General features: G+C 38.5%; 1 protein-coding gene across 1 annotated transcript in view; it reads left to right on the forward strand.

Annotated features, from left to right (window-relative positions):
• DKK2 (dickkopf WNT signaling pathway inhibitor 2) overlaps positions 1 to 22,803 on the forward strand; it is a 41,658-nt gene that overhangs the window by 11,587 nt on the left and 7,268 nt on the right. The window lies entirely within an intron of this gene.

A 22,803-nucleotide genomic window follows, 5' to 3' on the forward strand; every position in this document is an offset into this window, starting at 1 on the left:
TTTTTTTTTTTTTTTTTTTTTTTTTTGTTTAAAGATTTTTGGGGGTTGTTTTACTTTTGCAATGCAGCCCTTTAAATTTGAATTCTACCCTTTGATCAAATGGCAAATTGGTTTCTGTGTGAGAACAGCTTGAACGGTGCTGAGGTGGCACAGGGGTGAAATTCAGGCAGGGTGATCCATGCTGCTGAGCAGTCTGAGCASAGAAGATGAACCACAGACAAAAATCATGCCCTTTCAATGGTACAATGCATTTGTCTGCCCCTGCAGTATGGGGAGTTTGGGTGCTCCTGATACTCTTGACTCCCTTGAAGTCTTTGTGTTTGTATGCTTTGACCATTTGTTGGTAAAACCATCACTGCTTTTACTTTTGATCCCCCTCTGTCCTAAGTGACCCTATTGTTAGGAAATTAATTTAAAGAGTAGYTACTAGAGGACATTTTGTGAACATTGGCTTCTTCTAAAGTTCATTTTAACAGCATGTTTTAACAGCAATATTTTTCAGAACCCCAAAAAAAGAAAAAAAATCCAAGTGGAATATCAGGAAGTGAAACAACAAACAGCCAAGAGGGCATTTTTTTTTAAAACTGGTTTTAATTTCATGGTGCTGAATAACTGCTAGAAGATATAAAAGCAGTCAGGATTTAACRAAGGAGAACAGCAGGGATGATCATAACAGCGGAACTGCTTAAACACAGGTGAAAGTAAATAGAATGCAAAGACCCCAYTGGGAAAAGGGATGCCCATGGGAGAACAGGATGGAGAGAAATAAAGTAGTGAAGAGTCAGGAGAAGGGGAGTGGGGAGCAATCACTCAGTGTTTGCTGTAGAAGAGGAGCCAAGAGCAGACAGTGTGAAATGATCAGACAGCCAGGAACCATTTTTTCATGTTGTGGAGCTCGTTGCCACATGATGCTGTGGGAGCCATATGGAGCTGCTCAAACAGAGAGGAGACAGACAGGGAGATGAGGGATTGCACCGGAGGTACTGAAGTTCCAGCTTCAGTTGCATCTGAGCTAAACACAGGGGTGCAACTTCCAGCTTCAGATGTGTCTAAGTGGCTGTTGGCTGGAGCAGGGCGAAGTCTGGGAGAAGTCCTTCTCCACTTGCCTATAACCTTATTCCTTTGTTTTCCCCTTCCAGCAGTCTCCGGTTACCATCTCTGACTTAACAAGCATTGCTAGTATTAAAAAAAAATTAAAAATAAACCTTCCTTTGATCTCCTCTTACACCTGCAAACTCCAAAACAGTTAAAAGCCATGGTTAACACACGTTTAAATACTTTGGCATTCAGGCTTGGATCCCAACCATTCAGGTTCAGTGACAAACTAGGCAGAGCCACTGCCTCTCCACTGTGCTCAAGAGCAAGATTGTGACCAGCTGATTGATGTGAAGAGACTTGTTGCATTCATGGCTAAAGCAGTACATGATTTTTGGTAAATGTGACCAAGTCCAGTCTGCTCCCTTCTCTAAAGCTGATGTGGAAAGGAACTTGCTRTCCTGAACTTCTTTGCTTGCTAAAATCTTTGATTTTGACACCTGTTTTGCTGGTGAAAAAACATCTCAGCTAAGGGTGTATATTTGTTCATTCTGCAGTTTTTGTGCATATAGCATATTAGATATCTGAGCACAGTGTTTTTAATGTGTGTATTTAATATAGTATTCACAGGGAACACAAATACTTTGTTTGTTGGATTTCAAGCATCATGTTTTGGCTCAGTCATCAGTTATGTTAAATTTCTATGGCATTGATTCCMGAACCTTGTCATTATATACTGTCTGAATTTCCCCTGCTCGTCTCTGAAACAAATATATGACATTTTAAGGAATTCAAAACATTTGGAAGATGTTTATATATAGATGACCAATCCAAACATTTACACAATGGGSAGTATTTTTAGAGAAGAGAAACACAGAAGAAATGAAATGACATAAAGTTTAATAGGAAGTGCACAGGTTGAAAATTATCYTGCTTAAATCAAATATGCCTTTAAAGAATGTTTTTTCTAAACTTGCTTTGGAATATGTGTTTTTTAAAGATGTATACCTAATATATTGTCTACTTTTGGAACTCCATTTTTTTGACAAAATATTCTGTTTCCAGAATTCCTGGTAACATCAGAACTTAGGGAATGTTTTAATGCTTAAGAGAAAACAGAAAAWAATRTMATGGAAACTTTAAAACTTYATTGAGATTGCTCCATTTTCACATRAAATTATTGGAATTAAAAWGTTGCTCTTTTCTATTTAATTGTTCAATTTGTAAAAATAAAAAAGGCACTGTTTTCACAATYGGTACTGATTCTTAGCAAAACAATACCATAATTTATTGCAGATAGGAAGGGCATTTGTTTTGGGAACCTGCATTTGCTCTTGAATCAGCAGGTTACTGCTACATTCATTTTCTATCCTTCTCAGCTTTCATGCTCTCTCATCCATCTCTTTCTGATGTTATATTAACTCTTGAGTGTATAGAAATTTAGGCTCCCAGGACTCTGAATTAGACTGAAACTCAATTCATCTGACAGACTTGAAACTGGGACTGTAATTCCCAGTTCATTTAGATACTTAATGATCTTTTAATCTTCTGTCTCTATTTCTGCTTGCTCACTCACTTTTAAAAGAGTAGAAGTCAGTCAATCTTCAGATCAGAAGCATATGGTACCCCTCCAACAGACAAACATTTTCCACCAACATTTTGAAGAGAATGAAAATCTAAATAAATAACTCCCAAGGCTGAAAGCAGCCTATTCACCAAACAGTGATTCCACAGGAAAAATAAATGTTCAGCAAAGTGATCTTTCATTTGAAAATTGGATCCAGATTCCACAAACTGGGAAGGGTGAACAACTGTGTCATATGCAGTGCAATGCAGTTTGTCTGCCACAAGGTACTAATGTTCTGCTTATGGGGAAATGCAATCTGGGTAAAAATTAAACAGTTTTTTTTTTTTTTTTGGTCAGCAAACTGTTGAAATCATGGTACCATGAACATTATCCCTTATGAATTATAAACAGTTAATGTGTGTGGACCATCCACCAGCCAGTCCAGGATGATACAATTCAGGACAGATTCATCTTTTCAACACTTTGTTTTGAAAATGTAGATGTCTTTTCTTTGAAGAAAGATGGTAAAACCATTATGTCTGGAAGGCAACAAAAATTAGTCTTTTAGGAAGGTCAGACGCACAGTTCCATGTTTATCTTTTGGTGTAATATTGTAGTTTCTTGGTAAATTAATCACTGCTGCCTCTTCTTTCRCAAGGAAAAGAATTCACATCTTCAATGGAGCTAACTTTAGCAGTAGTAGTATCTTATTGAGGATGGAGGAAGAAAAGGTACTGTAAGGACTTAATGCTCAGTTATCCTGTCAAAATGCAGTGTTATAATTCTGCTGCCTCTTCAAGCGGCCATGTGGAATTGAAATCCAAGGGTTCTCTTCTGAGAAGAAAAAGCACTGCAAGCTATTATAACTTGGAAAATCTCATTTTTTTCTGRGTTGCACTGATCTATTTCCACCTGTGCAAGTTCTCTGATTTGAAAGAAAATTTCAGCAGTACARTAGTTGTAAGTTTGTGGTATTTGTAAGAGCTAAAACTACTATCTTTGTACTCCAGGCTTAGGTGAATTTGTGCTTAAATCGATTTAGAAAACAATCAGTCAGGAAAGGATTTCAAGAAGAAAACTAAAGCATTTCTACCTTTAAATGTCTCTCATTTTCCAACTGTAATAACATATCCTAATTTGATATTCTTTATATTATATATGACATATATCTGTGCATATATGCATATATATATACTAAGACAATTCATGGCATGTGGATAAAGCAGGAAGTTTCTAATTTATTTTACCAGATTTTTTAAACTAATACTCTGTTGTTATGAGAACTACTTTTGCAATCTCTAGTATCACAAAAAGGGAAAACATTGTAAAAGAAGTTCAAGCAAGAAGTTCAAGCAAGAAGTTCAAGTTTGTGTTTTTGATAAAAACACAAAAACTTCAGTTCTTTTTAAGGAAAAGAAAAAACTCTAAAGAAATTAGGTCTCTTGAAAACTATATTACCCCTAATTTTAAATATAATTATTCAATGTAATTCACTGCTCAAAGCATAGCAAATTTCCTTTTATAGATAGTTCTGAAGGTGAGGTTGGAGTTTGGAATGAAAGAAAAATTATTATAAAACAGGTTTTTTTAAAGATGGCATATGTGCTTTCATGTGTATTGTTTTACAAAGTTCAAATTTAGTCAGTTCACAAACAGGATGAGAATTATTCTATCCCTTGGAGATGAAACCTTTCCTGTGATCAGGCTGTGAACTTTTTTTGGTTCAGACATTACTAATAATAATAACAATAATGATAATGATAATAATAACGATAATAATATCGTGATTGTGTTTTAGTCAAGAACTTTGCTGTTGATGCACATGCTAGAGGAGATTACAATTCTTTATCTGGATTCAGGTTAACAGGAGTGAAAAATGAGGGGGAATGTTTACTGTATTAAGGAAATTAAGAAGACAGCTGATTTTAGGTGAATGTGATGGCACAATTTAACATAATCCCTTACCTCAGCAACCTGATATCAGRTGGAAAGACTAATTAAGATATTTGTAGCACAAAGCTAGGTGTTCTTTGGCTAAAAAAATAGAAACACCAAAACTCTGACAGCAGATGTGTTTTTCATTTCAGAAATCAAAATTTGAAGAGAAAAACTTTGTTTTCATCACAATGGCAAGAAAACAAAAAAAAAAAAAGTAGTGTTAGCTATCCCCTTTTGCCTAGCCCTGTTGCCTTTTCCTGTCTCTCCTGGTTTTGTGGCCTGAGCTTGTGTTGCCCCTGTAAGGTGGTGTTCCTTCTCAAGTATCTTAAAAGCAATGGGCACTTAAATTTTTTTTTTTTTTTTATCATAGCCACAGGGCCTGCAGTAGAGAGACACTTGCATGGGGCTTGCTGGTAAAAAAAGGCATTATTAGTACTCTAATTCTTTGAGGAAAGACAGAAGCAGTGAAAGCATTTCCTGGGCACTGTTGAATCAGACTGTGATTTCTGTAGAATTGCAGCTCATCACACTGCTTTTTATTTTAGGGGAAAGCTAACACAGGTGAGGCTCAATATGACTAATATACCCATACTCTGCCCCAAAGCCTGTTGAAGAATAAAATAATTTCAACTTGCAGGGACCACTTTGGCTAAGCTCCCCCAAAAGAAATAACTACAGTAGTAATAAGCATAACATTGWTCTCATATAGTTGTGCAAGAAATCTGTATTGTTAAGAACAATCTGACTAGTTGGAGCTACTTGTCATATTCCTGTGGAAATTAGTGGGAAATTACCAATTTCCACCACCAGMAAATCTGGCCCTGCAAATAACTTTATACTCTTTTTATTCAATTTCAAACTACAGTGTCACAAAACAAACCTGCATTAATTCTTTCCTCATATAAGTGTGCAAATCTGACATATAGCAGCAGTTAGGGATGCCAGCCTGCCTTCCACATCTGCTTTTGTAAAATTGTATGTCCGTTGAAACTGCCTTACAAATATGGGTTGTCTTTGGCCTACTCCTCAGCTCCAGAGCCACGTTTTAAAACATGGCTCTAATGCTGGTTTGCTTGCATAGATAGGTCTGTTAGCTGGTGTTTCTGTCTCGTGTTTATTGTGAAAAGTCATTGGAAAACTCAGTTGGTTACATGGAATTATTTCTAAACCTCTTCCAACTCAGTAAGGTAAGGATGGGATTGATAAAGCAAAGAAATGTTCATTTTATGTGTGGTTTTGTGACTCACTGGGTAAAACTATTTATGCCGTGTGACTTCAGTAGGTTTTCAAACAACATCAAGGAGACATTTATTGGCACCGCTGTTTTTGTGGCACTGAGAAAAGAATAAATAAGTGTAAGGGAACAGCTGTTTGAAGTTCTTCTAGGAGAATTTAAATCCCATATTTTCCAACAATGTGAATGAGTCTGCATTTGAATGCTAAAACAGAAAGGTTTATAGTGCATATGGTACCTATTTGAATTTTTTAAATGTCTAATTTCTGCTGTGGAAATGGAGGCCAGCTTGAGTTATTTATTGTGGGATGCAGAAGGAAATCAGGACCCTTTGCAGGGACAYGTTAGAATCCCTGCACCATTCAGCCAGTTTTCTCCTGTCACACCTACTTAAATTTTCAAAAAGAAGCTTTAATGTATTGAGTGTGCTCTGGATCTTACTAGTTCCGAGCACTTATGACAGCTTTCAGACATTGCTGGTGGCTCCCAGTAGATTGTAATTCTAGAAACAGGAGCCTGATGCTAAGCATCACCACCTGTTCTCCATTATTTTCCTTCAGAAGAAAACAATGCAAGTWTAAGGTTACATACTAATGGAACCCATTTTCACTAAATAGGTACATTTGGTCACATGTCATTTGGTGGCCCATAAAAGAAAAAGAGGAAAATGGTAAGCTGCTTTCAAAAGAGAAAAGCAAATAAAACCTAAATTAAGAGTTTCCTAACTAGGCTAGCTAAACCAAATTCTTCCRTGGCAGGGATACCAATATGCAATATGTAAGTACCTACAGATTGCTTGATAGAATTGCTGTGTTTTCAATTGGATTTGTTGACATATCCTAAAAGGCTTTGGAGTTCATTCAGGTCTTTTTAGATCTGCTTTAGAGCTATATTTGAACCTTTCTTGCATTTTTACTGAATTCCTACTCCTACTTTGCATAAAGCCATGTAGGTCTTGTCTCTAATCAAGATTTCTCTTCTGCCTCTCAATAGAAAAAATTACAAACAGATATAGCATGCKTATAATGATCTTTCCAAACTATGTAGTTGTTTGTTTTGTTCTGTTATCATTTGCCATGCACCAACATGGTCCCATGTTACATTTCTGCTGTATGTTCATGTGACATCTATCTAGATAAATGAAGGAATGTTTAAAGTGAACTCATCAATGGTTTTCTTACAGGTGTTAGTATGTGCATGTAAGCAGTATATTTTTCAAGCATGGCAGCATGTGTTTGTCTYTTCCCTTGAAATCCTGAACACTGCAGCATTCCTATAGAACCAGTGATAGCCTGGCCTGTTCGGGGTATTCATCAGTCCTGGGTTTGGGCACAGACCAGCCTCTAAATTGTACCTAGATATCTATTTCTCAGCACTTCTTGTTGCTTTTTTTCCTTTTGCTAATATCTTATTCCCAAGACCATTCTAAAAAAGCGGCTCTTGGGGTTTTTTTTTTTAGGATTTTTCCTGCTTRTGATGCTTGATCGTTCTTCTTGTAGATTCCATATCAGGAATCTTGGTAGCTTTCAGTAGTTCTGCTTCTTGCAAATTCTTCAGTAAAAACTGGTGGGGTTTTTGAGATAACATATGCTTTCTGAGGCATGTTAGTTCCTGATTTTTCAAAAGAAGGTTTGGCAGTTAATTGAATGGCAGCAAATGAAGGGTGACTTTACCAACTTCTTGCACCTCTGGGGAGATGAGGTGYTATTAGGGTGTGTTCATGTATCATGTATTCCTTTGCTGTGTTCATGCTTGGGAGACAAACCCTTCAATCAGTAATCCCATCAGATGGGGGCCATGTGTGCAGGACATTTTACAGCTACTTAAAATAGTTTTCTGGAGTAGCTTTGGTGGCAGTATGAAGCAGCCTAAGTGTAGGTACTGTCTCAGTCATAATTACCAATGGAGAAAGACAGGATTAAGCCTTTGATCTGGTTTATCCTCTCAGATATGTTTGTTCCATAATATTGGACTGGAGTCTTAACTCTGAAACTGGAACTGAGGTTTTGCTCAGAGGAAGCAGAAGTAGATTTATGGRGTGCTCTACAGCTGCTTTTTCTGCATGAAGTAATGGTCTAATGACATATATTTATGGACCAGGTTTGTCTGCAAAAGCAGATTGTTTAAGCTTTGTGAGAGTTACATTTCAGATGTAAAAAATTTATTTTTGTGGACATTGTCAGACCATGACATTACTCACTACATAGATGAGTGCATGTAGTGTTTCAGAAAAATTGACAGAACATGGTCTTTGCTTTTCTGTGACCAAAACAGCATCTCCATACATCTCTTCAAAAGTCTGTCCAAGTTGCTTTAAAATAACTGAAAGTGAATGCTTCCAACTAACAGAARATTTACATTTCGTAATTTTTCTCCTGTCACGTATTGATGACCTGCTCTTCAAATCTTATCTCAGGAGCTAAGTCTGTAATGAGTAAATCTATTGTGAAGCTCAGTGAAACCAGGGGGTCACTGTGAGGACTGCCCATGTTAGGAAGAGATTACAAGATCAGGGCATTTCAGCCTTTTGATTTACCAAATAACTTTAAACCTGCATTTCTGATTTTGCCTGGGAAAGCCCCAATTTCCATTTGTTTACATCAAGTCTTTTTCCACAGAGCAGATAACAGCAGTTCTGGATTGGACATTTAAAAGCTCTCTGGCAGGATGGGAGCCTGCACCCAGCCTGATGCTCTRCAAATAGCTTTGCTGCTATTCATATAGCTTGCTAACAAAAGCAGTGATCTGGGCGAGTCATGAACAGAGTTCTGCCTAATGGAGTCCCATTTAAACCACAGTTTGCTGCTTTTCTTTTGAACTTCTCAGAAGTTATTCTTGAGTTACCCTTGATAGGAATGATAAGGGTACTACTGCACGTTCCTCAGCAAATCTGTAGCACACAGGGTGTTTTTCCATTTAGATGTGTGTTTATTTACAGCAAAGATGGGCCTAAGASAGAGTCTCATTTCCAGACCAGATGTACTTTGACTTGACTCTAAGATCATTAACTTTGATTTTTGGTGTGTTATAAACAACTGTGGCTTAGCCATGAGTAAAAAGCAGCTGACACTGAAAAGAAGCGAGTAAAGAAAGCAAATGTCTGTCTAAATAGCGGAAAGAGGTGCTGGGGATGATCCAGGCATTTGTATTTTGCTCCTAGAATGCACTCCCTGCTGTCCACCACTCCACAAATGGCTGGGTCTTAGTGGTGCGACAGATTGTTGCACTACTGCTGATGCTGATATTTGCCAGTGCCTTCCATCTCCCTTCACCGAATTTTATAATAAGGACTTGAAACCACAGCAGAGAAATAGGTCAGTGATTGCAAGGCTGTGTGTGCAGGCCAGCTTTGTCCTCTGTTTAAAGAAAAAWTTAAATCCACTAGGATGTGCTTCTTCTTTTGTTTTTCCAGTCTCATGATCAAATAGGGTAAGTCTTGTTAATGCAAGATAAGGAAAAATAAGAAAATATTTAGAAGGGATATTTTGGAGCAGAATCATTATGTTCTCTCAGAATGTGTTAGAAAAACATCAAAATAGATTTTATGTTCAAGAAATATTCTGAATACATAGGCCTAACTGATGGACATGCACTTACRACATGTTTTACTGAGGGGCTTCTCAGTATCCATGCTCATGCTCTTTCACACAGACAGCCTGTAGGCTTCAGCATGATTGCACTGGCTCAAGTGAGGAAAAATGCTTCTTTGTTGAATAAGCCTGGATAAATATATTAAATGAAATYTTTATAAATACGCTATGTGGTGTCTAATGCTTGGGCTAAGTATTAAGTAATTCATATATCCYTTTGCTGCAGTTGAAGATAGCCTAACATCCTCAAAACCAGAATTTTGACTGGTTATTTATTTATACTGATGTTTAAATGAATGTTTTATACTTTATTTAAATGCATGTTTTTCCTTTATGACGAAGTTTACCTCTCATAAGGTAAGGTTGTTGGAGGTTATCTCCTAATCGTTAATCCTTTCAGATAAGCACTCTCTAGCCTTCAGGCCAAGTCCTGAGGTGACTTAGGTGCTGTTCTGCTGATTACAATAAGAACAGTGTGCCAGAATGACCAATTATGGGTTTTCAAGCAGCAAGTATTAGCAAGACTGTGCCCCAGTGCCTCAGTTTAGAGAGCTCCTCTTAGTAAGACAAAGTGCTGATTGCTTCTGTCTCATATGAACCTTTGAATTGGTTTCAAGGAAATCACTCCAGCTTTTGAACAATGATACTTTATGGGCTGATTTTACTAGTAGGGAGTGACTTTGTGGGACAATGGGAATTGCGCCTGTTTTGAGAATGAATGGTCGGAGGGAAAGAGCTCATTTTCTACTTTGTTTTGGGGCTTTTCTCCKTACGTTTTTTCACAAAACATTTGAACACTCAGGTGAATTTAAACATTGGGTGTGCAAAGAGCTGCCTGGTGGGTTTTGCAGCTCTTTCAGCAGAGCAGGTGTGTGACCACGGCTGATGTAAGTGTTAGTTCAGTGCAGGTGGAGAGAGATCCTCCAGGCCAAGTGCTCATCAGAGCTAAAGACATGGCCCAAAGGACATCTGCCAGGGAAATGTGCTTCTCCTTGTTTTGACTGCAATGTATTCTGAGCAATCCTGTCTCCTGGAGAATTAGAAGAGAAGGAAACTGAAAGGGAATTGCTTGACTTGGGAAATACCCTTCTCATGACTAAGGAAAACCACCTAGTGCTCATTACTTCTCTGTGATGAAGTGCTTTTAATTCATGTCAGTCTAGTCTGCTTTTCTGCCTCCTTGTCATGTAATAGGAAAATAATCTGTTGCCCAAGAGGGTAATCATGCCTTGTGTATGGTAAACTATTACAAACGTGTTTGTATTATYAGAAGCATAAACATCAAGCATTTGAATAACTTCACTACTGCTAGTTGAACTACCTAAGACTTGTAGAACTACCTAAATAGCTGTCTAATTCAAATTATTTTTTTCTTTTCCTTCTGTAGTGTCATGTGAGGTATAGGGAAACAATAAATCACATGTCCCTTACACCTTCAAGCAAATGCTCCAACAAAAAGTAAGGAAGAAGTTCCTTTGTTATAATCACATAGCTGTGGTCAATATTTGGTTTCAGCAAGAAGTTTAAGGAAAAAYTCTGCACATACCCAAGCTCTAAGAAATTTTTCTGAGTTGTTAAATAGACAAAGTTTTTCTGTAAACTACACTTCAGGAAATCAAGTTATTTCTCTAAAATATGTTTCCATGGGTATCACTCAAAAGTAGAACTACATTTTTTCCCACTTGACTGCTAAATGTGGCCATCTTGATTTGTATTTGTTTCTCTCTCAGATAATAGTTACAGTCATTATCRCTTATATTTAGCACTTCTGAAAGGAAGGGTACAAATTCAGAAAAAAGAAATAATCATACAGTTACATGAACTATTTCTGTACTGTGTACTTGGCACAGTGTGTACTGTGTACTTCTGTTATGTGGCCTTGGCACAGACAACCATTTAAACTCTGCTGCACTGGGTCCATCTGCATAAATGAAAAAGAAGAAAGAAAAAAGACAGAWAAAACTAATGAAGTAAAACACCTAAAATCTTTTCTGCCCTTGTCAGTTTTGCTATGTAGGCTATCTAGCAGGTGAGGAACTGATCAGGTAGAACTTTAAGAAAGCACAGCACCTAGACAATGCTTCTGGGCAAGGTTACAATGCCAACAGGAAGGATTCAGATATAGGATGACTCCTTGTTTTCTCTCCAGGGCTTCAAAATGTGAAAAATGCCTGCTAAGGAAGCATGCAGTACCCTGGGGAATCCAGCTTGTGCAGAATAGAAATTGTCAAGAAGGTGGTGCAATATTACCATGGTTCCTGCTTCTTTGCCTTGCCTAACAAGAATCAGATATACACGGAAGTTTTTCACTACAACTAAAGTTGTGAGAACTGAAAAGTAGTATCAGGTTGCTGCATCTGGCTTAGCTTTAGAAGTGGAAATACAGTAATGGGATAAACGAAAGGGCCACCCACTATAAAGTGTGGGTGACCAGTATAAGGAAAAAGCCCCCCCCGAATGCTTATTTATTCCAAAGGCTGTTACAAAGAAATTGCTCTCAGTCTGATGTAGTGCCAAACATAGGGGATTAAATTTTTTAATGGCCTTTTGTTGACCAACATCCAAGACATCTAGGAACAAAGAAGAGATCTGTAACTACATATAAAGAATATTATTTTCAGACAGAAAGAAGAGAGTGCTTGAAAACATAGGTTTAGAAGATAGGATAAARGGTGTCAGGGAAGAGAATAAATACAAGTCTCAGCTGCAGAACAGTTTATTTTGAGAGTGGAGAACAGATTTATAGCTAATTCCATGTTAAATGCCAGAATTCTAGGTAATTGCCTGCTGACAATGACTACAATAGGACAATGTCCATTTTAGCTTGAGTCAGAAATTGTGTAGGATTATTCTTTCTTTCTTTCCCTTCTCTTTCCCCCCCCATTTCTATCAGATTAAGTGGAAGTTTTTTTCTACAAATCAGATATTCCCTGAAATCCTACTGTTCTGTCTTTTGCGTTATGGTCCCTAGCACTGAAGGAAGTCTTGCTTGGAAATGAAAAGGGGCCCATAAAATCAAGAAGAGGGTGTAGTCAGAGTACAGTGTCTGGAATGAAAGATGGGCCCCCTGTGGCTATTGCAGACTGAAACTTAGAGCAGTCTCTTCTAACTCAGGGGCTGCAGACATAAATGTAGTCTGAAGCCACCCTGTTCTTGCCTCCTGGACTGCATGTGCTCACTCTTTCTGCTGAGAATTGGGGTCTGGGTTTGTTTGAATTAATAGTGAAGTCATTACACTATGTAAATATGTTATTCTTCATCTGGTTTTACTCACAAGCTATTCTTGCCTTGCTGTGCTGTTCCTGTTTTCTTGTTTGTGCAAAATTAACCAGGAGCATTTTAAAAGAAAAGGGGGAAAGAGGATGAATAGTGTTGAAACCTTGATTGCTACGTTATTTGCCACAAGCTGAAGTTTGGTAGGCACTTCCAGCTTAATCGTATAATAAGAGTACAATGGCATTTTTAGTGAAGTTTTTAGGGATCCTTTCCCTTTCTCATCTTYGGCCTTCTTTGAGTAAACTGTGATAATTTGCCTTAATTGCCTAGTATTACAATTTTTCATATTACTGAGGAGTCAGCTGAGCAGCAAGATGAGTCTAAGCACATCCCAGAGGTTGCCTGTGCCTTCAGGGGGCTGTGACCAAGCATTTTCCCTGTTTTTTTTGCAGGTAGTCCCCAGCACTGCTGGCTTCTCATCCACTCAGCCACTCTTAGAATGAGTCAGGATGAGGAGCTGCACTCTCATATTGTAATTCYTCCTGTTGCTACATAAAGGAAAGACCCAAGTAACATTATTGACTTGTCCTGTTTCTCTGTCTCACTCATGCAGACCAATTGTAAAACCTGAAGAAATATTAACTTTTTTTCTTTCTTTTTCCTTAAAACTCATGGACTTCTGTGGCAATGTCTCTGAATCATCAGTGGTASAAGAGACTGATGGAAAGTGGGAGCTGGTGCAGATGACCCAAAGTTRTTTGTTTGTTTTGAAATTATAGTTGGACCAATGGATTTTTGATGTCTGATTTCAATTCTCTGTAGGTGCTTTGGAATTCTYAGTTCCCCTCACAATGGAGCAGTCACAGCCATCAATTTGCAGAGGGGCTCATGTAGAACAGGAAAAGAGGGAAGGTGCTTGGAATATCAGATGATAATGGTGGTTTCTCATGCATAGAGAAAGAAGTGGGGATTAAAAGAGGCATATGAGCCAGGTGTTCTCACATAAATGACCATCAGGGAAGGAGACAATAACACTGACATTCCATAATGATGTTAGATTGTGGTCAGCAGTCTGCTGAGGTGGAGACTGCAGTTCATCCTTCTGAGACATATGGCATCTGGCTGTCTCTCYAGCTGACACAAACCCATGTTTTCAGGGCTCTGCTTTAAAATATGAGAACCAGAGAAAGTGCATTTTGAAAAATGATGTCTAAAATGCTCTGTATTCCACAATTCAAAGTGTATTCTGTAAGGAATACCAAAGAGTCATTTCCAGGGGGAGGATTGCAGGTGCTTCACAAATGTTTATAACCTGAAAGCATTCTCTCTCCATGCAGTCCAGCAAAGGAGAGTTTTTGCACTGACTTCAATAAGACAGGTATTCTCCTTCATTTTTCTAGATTTTGTGACTGTTTTAAAGCAAAGGCAGTTTACTTGCTTAGTAGGAATACTGCAGAAGGTAAAGCTGTCATCTCATTTTTCTTGCTCTGCATACCTGCTGGCAGAGATGGCTCCCAATAAAAGCTCCACCTTGAAAGTGTGYCATGATTTGTGGATGTTCAGACCCAGGTGTTAAACAGTAACTGGCTGCCAGTTCCCAGCAGTGTTATTCTACACCCAACCACAACATCTGAGTATTTCCCTCTGGTTTAATGCGTGGTACTTTAGGAGCCGTAGGGTCTGCTAGCTGTATTCATCTGGATAGTATTCTAAGTATTCCAGCTGCTCATCCATTGCAGTAAACACGTTGATCAAAAAGCCAGAAGAATCTCACGCTGGAACAGATGATAAATAACCAATTAGAGACAAAACTAAAAAGCAAAACCGTCAGAAAAGCGGTGAGGAAAGGCAGAGATGAAAGGGCAGGAACAGTCTGCTGAAAAGACCGGACATAGAACAAAGCACGTGTTAACAAACCTTCATTCTTTGAGCAGCCTTTGGTGATRCATTGGAAAACAATGTAAAATCAAGATCTGGAGGCTTCCTGTCACGTTGATTCAGTACTATGTTGTTGACTTAAAAGATTACCTAACAATGTTTTGATGCTCTGTTGTGATGCTSCTGCTGGTATCTCACCAGCCAATATGAATCACATAAATTGAGACAGAGTCTGTAAGATTTGGGGTCAAACTGACTGTTCCTCAAATTTTTGTACTTTCTGTAAGGGCCCRGTTCTACAGAGCAGGAAGCCACCTTCAAAATCAAGCAGAGTAGGTGGCTCATGATCTCTCCAAATGTTGGGGAGGAAACACTGCTATGAAATATCCTGGTCACCTGTGTATGTACACTATGCATGGGGCAGGAAATACAATTTGCTCCCTTTGAGATGACAAGATTCAGCAGAGTCATACCAATATAAGGTTGATAATTTACCTTAAAGATGGGATAGAATAGGAAGACTCATAACTTTACTGCCTCAGGGACAACAGTGTATATGCTGTATCCTGGAGCAAGTTTGATGCTGTCATATATCTGTGCATATTTTGGGCATCCTGTGCTGCCCTTTAAGTCATTTGGAAATTTAACTCATTTTCGGTTTTACCTAGATGAGAAACTGAAGGTGAATTAAGTTGAATAAAATTCTAAGGTTGATTATTTTMAGTGCGTTAAACCTTTGAATTTATACTTTCATGACACATGTAAAATGCACTAAATTAAGGCAGATTTAATTGAGATAATAGTATTCACCCAGAAATTTAGTTGATCCACCTACAGTCTTTCAGATTACCTGCCTCCATATGTCCTTCTGAAGCCAAGGCCAKCTTAAGCAGACATTATGTTCTCCTAGTAGGACACAAAATGTAGGTAGAAGAAGGTGTAAGAGAAGGTGTAGAATTAAAAGGTGCAGAATAACAGGTTGGAATTATCTAGATAGTCTAGACCTAAAATGCTTGTTCAAATCCTTGATGTGGGCTGGGGGATCCATAGGGTCACATTGAGGATTGAGACCTCATTAAGGAAAAGTCTTTGGAGGTTTTTTTTCTGTCTGCACTGAGGGAGTCACTGCTCACACTGACCAGTGCTGTGTGAATCAGGGCAGCACAGCTCCCCTCTCTGTTTGGAGGCATTTGACTCTTCGTCCTCCAGATCCAACTGCAACTGCCCCTGAGCACAGTTCCCTGCACAACTGCCTAGTGCTTGCAGAACAGGATGTTGTTTTCCATGGCATTACTGTTTGGAAAAGGAAAACTTAAGAGAGGACCCCTGTGAGTCCTGCCTGTTGGTTCACAGGGACCTCAGTGAGCTTTGTTTTCTGGTTGTTAAGATCTGAGTTTTCTTTGGCTCTAGCAAATCATGAGAGCTGGACTACTGCATGTTGTAGAAATGTTCTTCCCCTGGTGGTCTAGCAGTGGACTGAGAATTCCTTTGAAACATGAATATTTATTGTTTAATAATGCAGGCTTCTGGGACCATTATCCACACAGTTTGAAGGAATGATCTTTGGAAGCTGCAGTATATGGATCCATGATGTAGCACTCTGTGAATAAGACCTCATGTAAAAGCAGTGTTGTGTTAAATGGAAGAGTTAAAAATAAATTAGAAGAAAGTGCCTGTGCTTAATCTGGAGGCTGAAGATGATGCTTTCCTCCTTAGGTCTGGCAGAAAAGTGRGTCAGAGATGAATATTTTAACAAGAAGGAGGTTTGATGAGAAAAATTGAATCATTAAACTTGTTATAGCAACTGAAAGAAGTAAATATGTTTCCTTGCAACTACTGTAAGTTTTTCTTTTAGGCATGATCTGTGCCACAGCAGTCACTGAGAGTTGAGAGTTTCTGGTTTCTCAGTCTGAGACAGGATCTATGTCTGGAGCTGTCTGAGAGCACAGCATGATTTCCTTTGTGGGRTAAATTAACCATGGCTTTCTGCTTGCACACAGTGAGATCCCTCGCTATCATCTCTGCTRTGCTGAGCTAAGAATAGAAAAAAGCAACATCAGCAGTGCTGTGGGAAAACTACATCGCTCCAGATGGCTGCTGATAAACACTTTTCTTGTTTGGGATTAATAATAAAATAGTAGTAAATAATGGTAATTTCTCCTTGACATCACAACCTATGTTTGCCTAGCAGCTAGGAGAAGGTGAGGCTGAAGTCTGTCAGAGGTGGATTTTTCTGGTCATACCTGAGAATCTATTAGTAAGTAGTTTAATTGCCTTTCAGGGAAAAACAAAGACAGCCCACAAAGAGCTGGGAGTTTGCTTTGTTTGTTGGTTATTAAAAAGCTTTGAATTCCCCGCTTACCCCGCCCCCCTCCATTCTGCTTTATCACATTCATGTGGTTCTGAATAAAGAGCTCTTATTTCCATTGTTACTAAGGTTTGTATCCTGTGAGATCATGTTAAGATTTCTCTTTGACTTCATAGAGAGGATCTTCCCTCTGTCTCCAAAGAGGCGAGTGGGACAAACGCCACATGTGATGTATTCATTCAGCTCTACAGGCCACATGTTGCATACAACTATCCCACCAATGTTGATCTGTTAAAAGCCAAAACAAATTTGAGATCTCAACTCAGAATCAGGCCCAACTGGGGAGCCAAACAATGACTTGCATTCTTTGTAGTTAGTCTTGACAGCAGGCTATTTGGTTAAAGCATATGTTTGCATTTCCTAATTTATTGGCATGCTTTTAATTTGGATTACTAATTCTTCAGAGAAAGAGAAAAGAAAAAGAAAACACGGCACCCCTGTGGCTATTTCATATGTTTGCTCTATGGGGATCAAGTCCTTGTTCTGAAACATAGTTCTGTCCTGTCCAAAACAGGATGGGAAGGAGAGACTCTCACCATGATTGTGCCAGTTGGTTGCTTCATTGTGCCTGATGGCTTTGGAATATTAAGCAATATGTGCAAGACTAAAGGGCAAACAAACTCTATTGTTCATGTCTCAAGTGGTGGTTGGAAACACTGTCCTCTTGCCCACAGTTCAGGACAGTTCTGATCGTCTAGCCAGCATATTGACTGTTGAGAGGTCAGCTTCCACCTTCTTCACAGTCATTAGTTTAAAATTTACAGAAGTGTGATTAACTGAAATAGAGAAAATAACCTTATTTTCCTTAAGTAACAAGTGAGTAATAGACTGAGTTGCAGTACCAAGTCACTCATGGTAAACTGTCTCACAGGCATTATGGGAATATAAAATACCATGTAGATGTGACACAGAAGAGATTTTGACAGCAGAAGAGGACATGTCTGTAGYATGTGGTGGTATAGCCTGGTGGCACAGGTATTTGCACAGGATATTAATAAATAGGGTTAATATGTACAAGACTGAGTAATAGCCTAAATTTGTTTTCTTACTTATGCATCCCTAGGAAGCAAGGCCATTCCTGGGATAATGTTTCTGTCCACTTCCTTGGGTTCCTTGTCTCACCTTTGCAACGCAGCTACTGCCTCATTGCCAGTGAGAGAGGATGATGAAGGTCTGACCTGGTATCTCTGGAGAGCTCTCGCTTTCTGGCTGTATGATTGGTTGGGGCTTTTCTCTGGTTCTTCCTCTCAGTCCCCACTATCATCAGAGGATTGTATGGACCAGAGTGTCAGATTGTCCAGTACAGTAAATRCAGTGATACTGACATCTTTGTGGTACATGGAACTTCATCTGTCTTACTGAGTGCTGCTTGACATCCTCAGTGAAAGGCTGATGGACAACGTCCATGATGTGTCTTCTGCTGGGAGTGGTAGTAGCCATTATGTTCTGCCAGGACGGACTCTGCACTTGGACTTTATGATGTGTTTAAAAAAGTTAACAGTTTCTGAGGGAATCACTACTGCTGATATCTGTTCCATCAAACACCTATTTAGACACAGCTCCTCTCAGAATTGAAGGTGGGTCTAAAGCCAGCGGTGTCTAAGTCTGCTTGTGCTGGATAAGTGATGACACAGCCTAGGTAAAAATGCCRGTGGCTGTTCCTGCCTTTCACTGTCAGAGCTAGTATGGTGTGGAGTACTTCAGCATGAAAACAAATGAGACATCATAATGTGAACAAATGAGAGCCTGGTGACTAAGACACTAACTGGGAATATTGTCTTCAAATATTTGCTGGAGCCCATGCTGAAATTCAAGACTTTATCTCCCAAAACTCAATAAAATATGTTTGCCATCAGTCTCCTCACCCTTCAGCACATTACAGTGTCTGTCTTGCTTTGCCCCTGGAGTGCTTCTCCATTACGTTTTTTAGTGCCAGACAGAGAGACTCAAACTGTTTGACTTCTTAGCACAACAGTTTCACCACTCAGTATTGCTACAGCTTTCAATGAAACTCTGTGGTTCCTRTAAAAGATGTGTGATAGCAAATGACTCCAGCAAAAATATCAAGAAAGTGTCATCACACTGAGAAAGGGCTAAGAGCTCATTTGTCAAAAGGGGAAGACAAAGGTAGACATAAATTTCACTGCTGCACAATTCTCAAATCATGGGAATGACATTACCTACTTAGTCACAAAATCTAGACAGTCAGTTCTTTATTCAGCCTTCCTGTGAGAGTTAATTAAAAAAAGGAGGATCTTCAGTAGCCGGGAAAGTCTTGTTCAGCTATAAAAATCCCTAACTTTTCTCCTCTATTGTCTGCACAATTTTCCTTCAGTATTTCTATCTTGCACTCATGTAATTTTACATATAAATTCAGAAGGGAAGGAAAATTCTCTCTCTCTAAGAGACAGATTTAACATTTCTGTGTTGCTGTGACCTGCCTTGTAAAAGTTAGTCATGACTGATTGATAGGGGGGACATTTTGTCACAGCGCTAGCAGTACCGATTTCGATATCTAGCCTGAATTCTCCAGTGTTGCAAAAATCTCTTTGCTGTACATTAATGGACAAGTAATCAACAGTATCTTTTATACAAGGATACAAGAGTAATTGGAGCGGCTGAGGAAAAAACATGTCAGTAAACAATGCTCTTAGTCAGACAATACATTCTGAAAATGTGACTCATTATCACAAGCAAATCTAGTTTATGTCATGCTATGGGTGACTTAATTGCCTGTAACCGGGATAAAAAAATAAGATTGTTTAAATGCAGCTTCAGGGAGTGCTACATATTTTATCTGAGTTTCATCTGGTTTCCCATGATATCAAAGCTGTGTTCAGTGGATGGAGATTTACAATCAGAAAATGATATGTGGAGCTGAAGAATGTGAGGGGATGATGTGCCTTATAGAATTAGTTATCATTGCTGGGGAAGTAGAGCTGGTTTACAGCTTGCTTTTTCCCTCTCCATCTGGGACTGATCTGTGTCTTTGTGTTGTATATAGGAAATGTTCTCTACAATTCTCTGAACGTAAAGACTCTGTTCCAGGCACTTTGGTGTAGAAGATTTTGAAAACCTTGACTTATGCACAGACAATAGTTRGCATGCACATTTTTACAAGTATGTTTTCTTTACCCTGTATTTAAAAACCAAAMAAGTATACCTAGATTGACTCAACTGACAACAAAGGAATAATCATGGACGCATTTCCCTCCTGCTAGCCAAGGTTATGCACACAATGTATTATTTTGGTTTATTTTTTTGTTTTAAAAATGAATGCTACACAGCAATTGAAATTACTTTTCTGGAAGCATAGAATTATTCCAATGRATGCCTAGATACAAGGAAAGAGAGGTATGTAGGCATTTTTGTTTCAAGGTCCCTGTGATTGATAGCCAGGCTATAAATAGATGGTGGTTTTGGAAAATCAAAACAGTTGATGGCATCAGGCATTTGCAAGAAGGTTTTTCATATGGATTTCTGTTAGCTGGTCTTTTGAATGGACTTACTAACTATGGTCTGAGCTATGTGTAATGGGATTATTTTTTCATGTGCTGCAGTCATTTTCCTTAGGTAGRTCAGTTTTGCCTTATTGTAATTCAAAAGTATCATTTTTGTTTAGGAATAGGCTCTAGATTGGAAATAAAGGTTGAGTTTTGTTGATTTCCCTAGCAATTTTTGAAGCTGAAGTTGGTTTTTGTTACTTCTACCAATCTCAAAGACAGAACTTAGAGTTGACAATTAGATGTACATCTTAAAATATCTTTACCATGTCACTCAGCTTAAAAGCCAAAAGTAAAACAATCACTAGATATGGGATGTGAGAGCATTCATTAGCACTGCTCAGAAACAGGGAACTCTTTTTTTGTAAAAGCTCTTTGAGGACGCAAAATAAAACTGCAAGTAGGCTTCTTGCTGACAAGTTGCAGGTGTATACCACATGCCCATATTGGAAAAAAGATGCGGTTATGAAGGTCTTGATGACAGACAAGGTATCTAAAATGCCTTCATCTCCAGGTTTTAGCCAGTCCATCTGTTTTTTATTTGCATTTTCCCCAGCTAGCAGTGGGGAATTTTCCAAACTCAGTGCACACATCTACAGAAAATCACAATTTTTTGCATTGTAAGATCCTTAGGTTAGTAAGGTATCATTTAAATCAGGGAAGTCTTACTTTTATGCTAGCTATATAATAAATTTTAAGACATTTTTATTTATTTATTTCTGGAAAAATGAGGGAAAGGAGCGATGAGATTGAGGGAAAAACACTTCAACTTGGCTTTGCTAGAGTGGGTAGAATCTGCTTATGCCTTCAAAGTACCAAAAGGGTGTTTGCATTTGTCTCTTATTGGTACTCCTAGCTTACAAGATCTGGCTTTCTTTGATGTTCATCCTCTTGAGGAAATGTTCATTCTCAAGGCTAAAAGACTTCCACATACTTCAGAATACTACTAACAGCTGCACCCTAAAAAAATCCTCAAAGGCACATACTCAGAGGGCAGAAGAATGAGACAACAGCACTTGGGAAACATCCAGCCAGCACTTTCGGTACTGTAAAGTAAATTTTGACAAAGAAAACMACTCATGAGGTCACATAAGAAATGGCATCAGTTCCCTTCCCTCTACTTACGCTAAAGAAATTTATTTGGTTTTCTGTAAGTCCTCTTGTTCTGTGATTCACAACAGAATGGCATGAAGATGGAGAAGCAAGAGTCTCCATTTAAAGGAATAATTTTCAAAGTGAAGTCTCAAAGGCCATGAAGTTTTTCCTTTTCTGAGAGCAATACAAATGTTGATTTAAAATATGATTACAGGAAAGTAAACATTTTACACTGAAAATGAGTCAGTTCATCTTTTTGTTTGGGGTGAACAATTAATTGCWAAATAATTTTGAAAACAGTAAAAGCAATAGTTTGATTTACTTGAAATACTGCAGAAAATTAGCTGAGGAAGTGTAAACATCATTTTCCAGAAAGTGCACAAAATTTATCGTCATCTTTTCTATCTTAACAAATTCCTCGAGCATAAATTTGAGAAAGGGAAAAAAAATCTGTAATTAATTTAATAGGCAGTAAAATTAGATTCAGACAGATCTCTTAGTTGGAACCGTGTGGGAGTCAGCAGAAAGCATCCTGGAATGTGACAGTGTGTGTTATTATGTCTCCTTCAAGTACCATGTCTTCTCCTTTTGTAGGAATAAATTTTATCTTTACGGGAGAATGAATTACCTTTGCATCCTTTTTTTTTAAAATCAGTTTTCCTGTGAGTTAATGCTGGTTATGATGAGTTTAGAAGGATTTCATATCCATGTATCTTCTTGCAGGGAAATACATGTGCAAGATATTTTGTRCTCTGTAATGCATTTGAGGCTGCATACCACAGAGGGTGTTTGGCAGGTGTCAAGTTGAGGGAGTATTCTCCATAAGTGAATGAAAGGTTATCAGAGTRAAATGCTGTCCAGTGATGTTTGTTCACTCCCAAGGAATCCCACTGGTGTGGGCCAGTGATGAGTGGTGCAGTTGCAAAGACACCTGCACCAGTGCAATCCAGATACTACTGTGACAACACTGGGCTTGTTATCAACCTCTGTGTTTGACAACTGTCGAAAGAAAAATGCCTCCTCCAAGGTTAAAATGAAATGTTACCTATCGGAGGGTGTGTTTCAATATTTTTACTGGCTGTCAAAGCTCTGTTGATTCTTCATTGTGGAGTTTTAAAGTCTTGTCTACAAATCAGACCCCTAAAGCCACAATGTGAGATCTCTTGTGCCCACATATTTTTGAGGTAAGGAAAGATGAAACCATGAGCGAGCTCGTGTATCTCTCTTGTTCTTTAAGTGATGACCAGCAGTAGTGTGAGCTTAAAGACTGCTATATGGCTTCAGTGGAGCATCCTTAGCTGCATCTCCCAGCCCTGTGAATTGTTACCTCAGCTATGTTTTCTTTGTTTGGAAGTTTTGGTAGTAGTTTGTTTTCTTGG

Source organism: Malurus melanocephalus, unplaced genomic scaffold (assembly GCF_030028575.1).
Source record: "Malurus melanocephalus ecotype Western Australia unplaced genomic scaffold, MMel_1.1 scaffold_386, whole genome shotgun sequence".
Taxonomy (NCBI): Eukaryota; Metazoa; Chordata; class Aves; order Passeriformes; family Maluridae; genus Malurus; species Malurus melanocephalus.